General features: G+C 39.5%; 1 long non-coding RNA gene across 1 annotated transcript in view; it reads left to right on the top strand.

The window, feature by feature from the left end:
• Window positions 1–714: 714 nt before the first annotated feature.
• The window catches only part of LOC125799090 (uncharacterized), a 229,757-nt gene continuing 223,211 nt past the window's right edge, over window positions 715–7,260 (top strand). Inside the window, exon 1 of the long non-coding RNA XR_007437940.1 lies at window positions 715–872. This is a non-coding gene — a long non-coding RNA (uncharacterized LOC125799090). The remainder of the gene's footprint in view (window positions 873–7,260) is intronic.

Below are 7,260 nucleotides of genomic sequence, written 5' to 3'. Positions count from 1 at the left end.
TCTCTCTCTCTCTGGTCAGTTTGAATCAGATCATGCCTGAAGCCTCTCTGAGATTGGCAGAATGAATGGCAGTAGGCAATGTCTGTTCTATTAAGGTCTGTCTGCTGCCCCATCCTCCTCCTCCTCCTCCTTCTCCTCTTCCTCCTTTTCCTCCCCCATCCTCAATTGTTTTCTCTCTCTCTATCTATCTTTCTCTCTCTCTCTTTTCTTCCTCCCCCACTGTACCTCTCCACCTCTCTCTATGTATATCTATTGTATTTCTGTTTTCCCCTCCCCTTTCTTTATCTTTCTATCATATCTCCATTCATTCTCTCTTTTATTCCTTTCATCCTTCTTTCCTTGTATCTGTAAGGACTTCTATTCAAGCCTTACATAAAAGGTTTCATGTTTCATAAGAAACATTACGGAAAATTCTAATCATAATCTGCTATTTATAGGTTTATATTTGAGTAAAATGAACATTGTTTGTTTTATTCTATAAACTACAGAGAACATTTCTCCCAAATTCCAAATAAAAATATTCTCATTTAGAGCATTTATTTGCAGAAAATAAAATAATAAATGGCTGGTTTAACAAAAAATAAAAAAGATGCAGAGCTGCTTTCAAACCTGAAATAATGCAAAGAAAACAAGTTCATATTTATGAAGTAGTTTTAAGAGTTTAGAAATCAAAATTTGTTGGAATAAATCTGGTTTGTAGTAATGTTTTTTTATTCATCTTGGCATCATGTTCTCCTCCTCCACCAGTCTTACACACTGCTTTTGGATAACTTTATGCTGCTTTACTCCTGGCGCAAAAATAATTCAAGCAGTTCAGTTTGGTGGTTTGATGGTTTGTGATCATCCATCTTCCTCTTGATTATATTTTAGAGGTTTTTAATTTGGTAAAATTAAAGAGACTCATCATTTTTAAGTGGTTTCTTATTTTTTCCAAAGCTTTATTCGTCTGATAAATATATAATACAAGTATGATTAAAAAATTAAAACTAAAAAAAAGAAAAATGGACTGCTTTTGCCTATTCTCAGGTCTGTTCTTTATGTTCATTACAGATTTCTCTCTTTTTATTCTCGATTCCTCTCTTTTTGTTCAACACCTCCCATCTGTTATCAGCTTGAATCAGATCAGGCCTGGAGTTTGACTGAGATTGGCAGGATGAGTGACAGTAGGTCAGGCCCATTTGATGATGGTCTGTCTGCCAATCTCTCTTTCTTTCTCTCTCTCTCTCTCTCTCTCTCTCTCTCTTTCTTTCTGACATTCAAGTTGACAAAAACCAGCATGTCTGCTTCAAACTTTTATTACAGCCCATCATCTTCCTCTTCTTCTTCTTCCTCCAGCGTTAAGGTTGGTGCTGCTCCTGGGTCAGTGCTTCATGTGGGCGAGGTTTGCCCCGTGGTCTATCTGGCAGGAATAATAGGCAGGCCGGCGGAGGCTCGGTGGGCGGTGAGGCTGCTGTCAGTGAGATGGAAGCCGTGTTTGAGGCTCTGCTCTGCATGATTGATGTGGGAGCCTCTGGGCCAGGCTACAGTGCTACTATATTGATTGGTCACCAGTCTGGTCTCAGGGGCAGCTGCACTCGCCCACCATTCATCAAGCCTCTTTTTCCCAGCTGGGCAGACAGGCGGAGAGCCACATTAACGCAGTTAGAACAATAAGCTTCAGCGCTGAGCATAGATCCTCCTCACTTTAAACGATTCACAGTGTTTAAATCACAAACGTGTGGATGGGCTGATGGATTTGAGCCAGAATCACTGTCCATCCACTTATTATATACTAGAAACAGAAGTAAAATAAAAATAATACTCCAGTAGATACAGATACAGCATTTTAGTATTTATGAGTTTCTTTATTTTTACCAAATTGAAAACCTCTGGAATATAATCAAGAGGAAGATGGATGATCACAAACCATCAAACCACCAAACTGACCTGCTTAAACTGCTTTTGCACCAGGAGTAAAGCAGCATAAAGTTATCCAAAAGCAGTGTGTAAGACTGGTGGAGGAGGGGAGAACATGATGCCAAAATGCATGAAAACTGTGATTAAAAACCAGGGTTATTCCACCTAATATTGATTTTTTTTGAACTCTTAAAACTTTATGAATATGAACTTGTTTTCTTTGCATTATTTGAGGTCTGAAAGCTCTGCATCTTTGCAGTTTTTGTTATTTCAGCCATTTCTCATTTTCTGCAAAAAATGCTTTAAATGACAATATTTTTATTTGGAATTTGGGAGAAATGTTGTCCGTAGTTTATAGAATAAAACTGAAGTGGTCTCTTATTTTTTTTCCAGAGCTGTATGTGTAAAACACAATTTTGTTACTGCAATAAAAAAAAACAGCATAATAATTAGATTGACAATGCCTTTGGGAAATATGGTAGCTATTATTAATATTAAAGAGGAAAAAAAAAACACTGCATCAAACTCATAGTTGCAATAACGCTTTGACCTTCTCCGAGAGAGGAAGCGACAGGTCCCTGTGGCATTAGGGGGTGGACACTCAGGCTGCTGGGGACTCGTTCGTCCACAGTAAAAGGTTGCAGAAAGGTCACCCTGTAACTTCTGTATATGTTTGATGGTCTGTGATAAAAGCAAGACTCCACTGCTTTGCTTCCTGCTGCTCCTGTGTCTGACACCTCCGCACCTCATGCGGCGGCCCACTGGGTGGACCAACCCACCGTGTTAATTCAGGGCTAACTGTTTACTTAATGTCAGATCACCTTGAATCAGCTGAAAGTGGTGCAACGTGTTCGAAAAATCAGTTTGAAACCAAGACAAACTCGAGACACAATCAATACTTTGAAAGATTTTTCTTGTTTTCTTTTTCTTGTTGTTTGTGAAATACAGTGGGTCTCTCTGAGTTGTTCATGATGCTGCACATGAAACTCTTCCTTAACCACCATTGTCTGCAGTAACTAAAGTAAAAGAAAATATTCAGAAAAAAAAAGTCGAACAAGAAAAGCACTGTGTCTACGTCAACCAGTGAATTAGTATACATGGCCCCACCCACCTCGGCTCGGGACCGCCCACAGACAGACCTGAAGCCGGGCAGCAACGCCGTCTCGTCAGATAGGAGATAACTAACAGCGCTTGGAACAGCATGCAGTTCATTCCTGTGTTATTTGTGCGAATAACACATCAGCGTTTATATACTTTACCCAGTAATTCAGAGCTAAGAAACAAATGGTTAGAATTTGTCTATGGAGGAAAAACACCAGCAGCCAAGTCTTTCTGCCGTGATTTGATCAGCCGTGGTTTTATGTTTTTTGGATACGATCCGGGTTAGCACCCGAACATCCCTTTCAGACAGCTTCCTCTTACAGCGTCCACAGCGTTAATCCTGTTGGATGTGGTTGGTCCTTCTTGTTGGTATGCTGATGTTACCCTGGATACCGTGTCTCTTGATGCATCAAAAAGACTTGCTGTCTTGGTCACAGATGCTCCAGCAAGACGTGCACCAACAATTTGTCCTCTTTTGAACTCTGGTATGTCTCCCATAATGTTGTGTGCATTGCAATATTTAGAGCAGAACTGTGCTCTTACCCTGCTAATTGAACCTTCACACTCTGCTCTTACTGGTGCAATGTGCAATTAATAAAAATTAGATACCAGGCTGCTCCAATTTAGCCATGAAACCTAAAATCCCACACTAAAATGACAGGTGTTTCAGTTTCATTGTCCAACCGCTGTAATTGTAAGCGTTCTTGAGTCGTTTGAGTGGCAGAAAGGCGATAGATGAGTCTAATTTTAAGTAAGTAGCTAATATGGTTCTTATAAGTGGCCGGACGTTTTTAATGACTCTCGATGCAGGAAGTGGGGCACGGGCAAGGAGAGCAGCGAACCCTCGGGAACGTCCCCTAGCTTCTACCTTGCCTCATTAGTCTAGACAGGCATTGGCAGAGCTGCTGCACATGTCATATTTATTTTAGACCCCCTCCACTTCCTACAAGGTGCCCCCATCAACCTGTACTTTCTGCCTGAGCGTACCCCCGGAGACGCAGAAGGAGGGACGTGACTGGCTGGTGGGTCAGCGCCGTCAGGGAAACATGGCAGGTGCAGAGTGATCGGACCGGGCTGACCACGGTTAAATGTGTCAAGGACAACTTCAGATCCCCAGCTTACAGCACAGTTTACAACCCAGGAACAACCAGAACAGCTAATCCACTAAAGACGCTCTCACAGAGTTCTGCTTCTTGCTTCTTGCTGTTACAACATTTCAGTAAAGTTGCAGCAAGGCCTCAACAAAACTACTTCAACCACAAACATATATATATTAGGGGTGTCACGATTCCGATATTATTTCGAAATCGATCGAAAGTATGTCATGGTCTCGAGCATCAAAGTAAAAAAAAAAGCCGCAAATGGCGCAGCACACTGTTATGTTTAACTGTTATAGTAGGATAGAGTTCAGTTTGTTAAGGCTCTAATTGTTCTATTATTTTCTACATGACTGTTTCTGTTTTGTTTTATTATTTTGTTATGTTGCACATTGCTGTTTTAATAGCGCACACTGCTGCTACCAAAAAAGACACTAGATGGCATTACATATATACTTAATTAAATTATTTAAATTTGACCATTACTGCCTAATGTGGTGTATTACAGATCACTTGTATCACTTTGCATCACTTATATCAAGCCCAGCTTTTGAAATAAGATATTGTAAATTTCATGAATCAAACCAATGACTCACCATAGACTAATCTAAAACTGGCATAGGCCTCTCTGCTGTAAAAAAGAAAAAAAAAGAAAAAAGAAAATCGAGAATCGAATCAAATCGTGACTCTAAAATCAGAAATAAAATCGAATCGATGATTTAGAAAATCGTGACACCCCTAATATTTATCTATTTACTCAGCAAATATGCATCCAAAGACATAATCGGCCCTATTTTAGCGATCTATAGGCTATAGTCTTTGCACGGCTCAAAAAAGAGCAAAAGGCATTTTAATTAGTTTTAATTAGTCATAGCTGTGTGTTGGGCTTAACGTAAAATAATCCAACGAGTGCATCACTCACTTGTCATTCCTTTAATAGCCAGGTGCGCTTCGCTATTTTACCGGCGCAGCGCTTCTGCACTTCTCAGCAGAGGACACTGAGCTGCTCGCTCATGCTGTGTGTTCAGATACACTTAAAAGTTTAAATGTTCATTAAAAGTATGTTAAGATTAGGTAAAAAAAAAAACTAAAAGTGCATTTTCAATTAAATATACTTAGAATACTCTGTATTTCCATAAAATATATTTTTTTAATGCAATAAGCTTTGAATTATACGTTGTGTTGACTGACAATATGTATAGTGGCATTAAATACTAATCGAAGTGCACTTCAGTGTAGTTTTTTCCCCCAGTAGCATTAAGGTGTACAATACAGTATGTGCATCAATATGCAAAGTAGTGCATTTACAATATATTTAATTTGGATATAAACAAATGTTAAAAAAAACATATTTTTTAAATATTATAAATATATCATAAGTTGTTCCAAAATTATTTAAAACATATACTTAATATACTTTTCTTTTACATGGCAGCATTGCTATTTTTTTTTTAGTTTTCTTTTTATTATTTAATGCAAAAGTTGGGTTTGTTTGTGCACTGCTGTGTGTCCGTGTGTGTGTGTGTAACAAGCGGGAATGTATGCGCATTAAGCACACTGATCACCTGCATTGCCAAGATAGCAATGAACAGTGGCACACCTGTGTTTTTTGCTGACAAGATAGCTTTACGCCAAAAATGTACCTGAACACACCTTACTTCCAGATCAGTGGGTGAGTGTGTTAGCTTAGTCACCATGTTTCTGAATTCAGAACTGTGATTGGGTAGGTCATGACCTCGCTGGTATGCAGTGTCATTTGATCAGTTTAAGCTTCTCAGGCTTTTTAAAGCACCTCTGTGTTCTGAAGTACTTTCAGAACCAGGTCTACGGCTACAGTTGACTGATCTGGAGCTTTATTTATCTTGATTAGTGGCCTTTGTGTGTGTGTGTGTGTGTGTGTGTTTACTTGGTGGTGTATTTGTTTTGGCACTTTCAGTAAGTCACTTTGCACCAGCTGCTGACACAAATGTGCAAATGCACACAAGCTACTTGTCAGCAGAGAAGCACTACTGGCTCTATGCCTAATGCCAGATGCGGATAAAAGGGATATAAAGTGAAACTGTGTTTTCTGGAATAATGGTGGTCCAGTCAAAACAACATTTCGGCACAGTGGCTTAGTGGTTAGCACGTTCGCCTCCCAGCACTGGGGTCTTGGGTTCAAGTCCCTATCTGGGTGGAGTTTCCATGTTCTCCCTGTGTCTGCGTGGGTTTCCTCCGGGGACTCCGGTTTCCTCCCACAGTCCAAAAACATGGAGATCAGGTAAATTGGATACTCTAAATTGTCCAGAAAAATTGATTACTCTAAATTGATCTGGTGTGTATGTGTAAAGTGTGTGGTATGTATGTAGGTTTTTTGTGTGTGTAAATGTGTGTGTATGGCTGGGCCCAGATATGGATTGGCACTCTGTCCTGTGTAAATGCTGTAGTGCCCGATGCAGTCCTCCAGGTGGACGGTCGTTTCCGGTTGAGAGTACGCTGTGCGCTATTGGCTGCCGCTTCTCACCGGTGTGTGGATGAGTGTATATGTGTAATGTGCTTGTGTGTAAAACGTGTTAATTAAAAAAAAAAAAGCGTCCTTGGGTTTCTAGAAAGGCGCTAAATAGGTTGAACTTCATTCATTCATTTCTCCCAAATTACAAATAAAAAAATTGTCATTTAGAGCATTTATTTGCAAGAAGTTAGAAATGGCTGAAATAACAACAACAAAAAAGATGCAGAGCTTTCAGACCTCAAACAATGCAAAGAAAACAAGTTCACATTCATAAAGTTTTCATTAAAAAAAATCAATATTTGGTGGAATAACCCTGGTTTTTAATGACAGTTTTTTAATCATGCATCTTGGCATCATGTTCTCCTCCACCAGTCTTACACACTGCTTTTGTATAACTTTATGTTGCTTTACACCTGGTGCAAAGATTCAAGCAGTTCAGTTTGGTGGTTTGATGGTTTGTGATCATCCATCTTCCTCTTGATTATATTCCAAAAGTTTTCAAATTAGTAAATTTTTTAAGTGGCCTCCTTTTTTCAGAGCTGTATTATACATATGGGAGGCACACAACCAGACAATCTGACATTGTACAGAAAACATCCCTTGAGTTTGTGTGTGTGTGTGTGTGTGTGTGTGACCGTATGTGCCCTCCACCAGGTTTCTGGAAAGTGGCAACAG

This window comes from Astyanax mexicanus, chromosome 2 (genome assembly GCF_023375975.1).
Source record: "Astyanax mexicanus isolate ESR-SI-001 chromosome 2, AstMex3_surface, whole genome shotgun sequence".
In the NCBI taxonomy this organism is placed as follows: domain Eukaryota; kingdom Metazoa; phylum Chordata; class Actinopteri; order Characiformes; family Acestrorhamphidae; genus Astyanax; species Astyanax mexicanus.
This window is presented reverse-complemented; position numbering and strand designations above follow the sequence as displayed.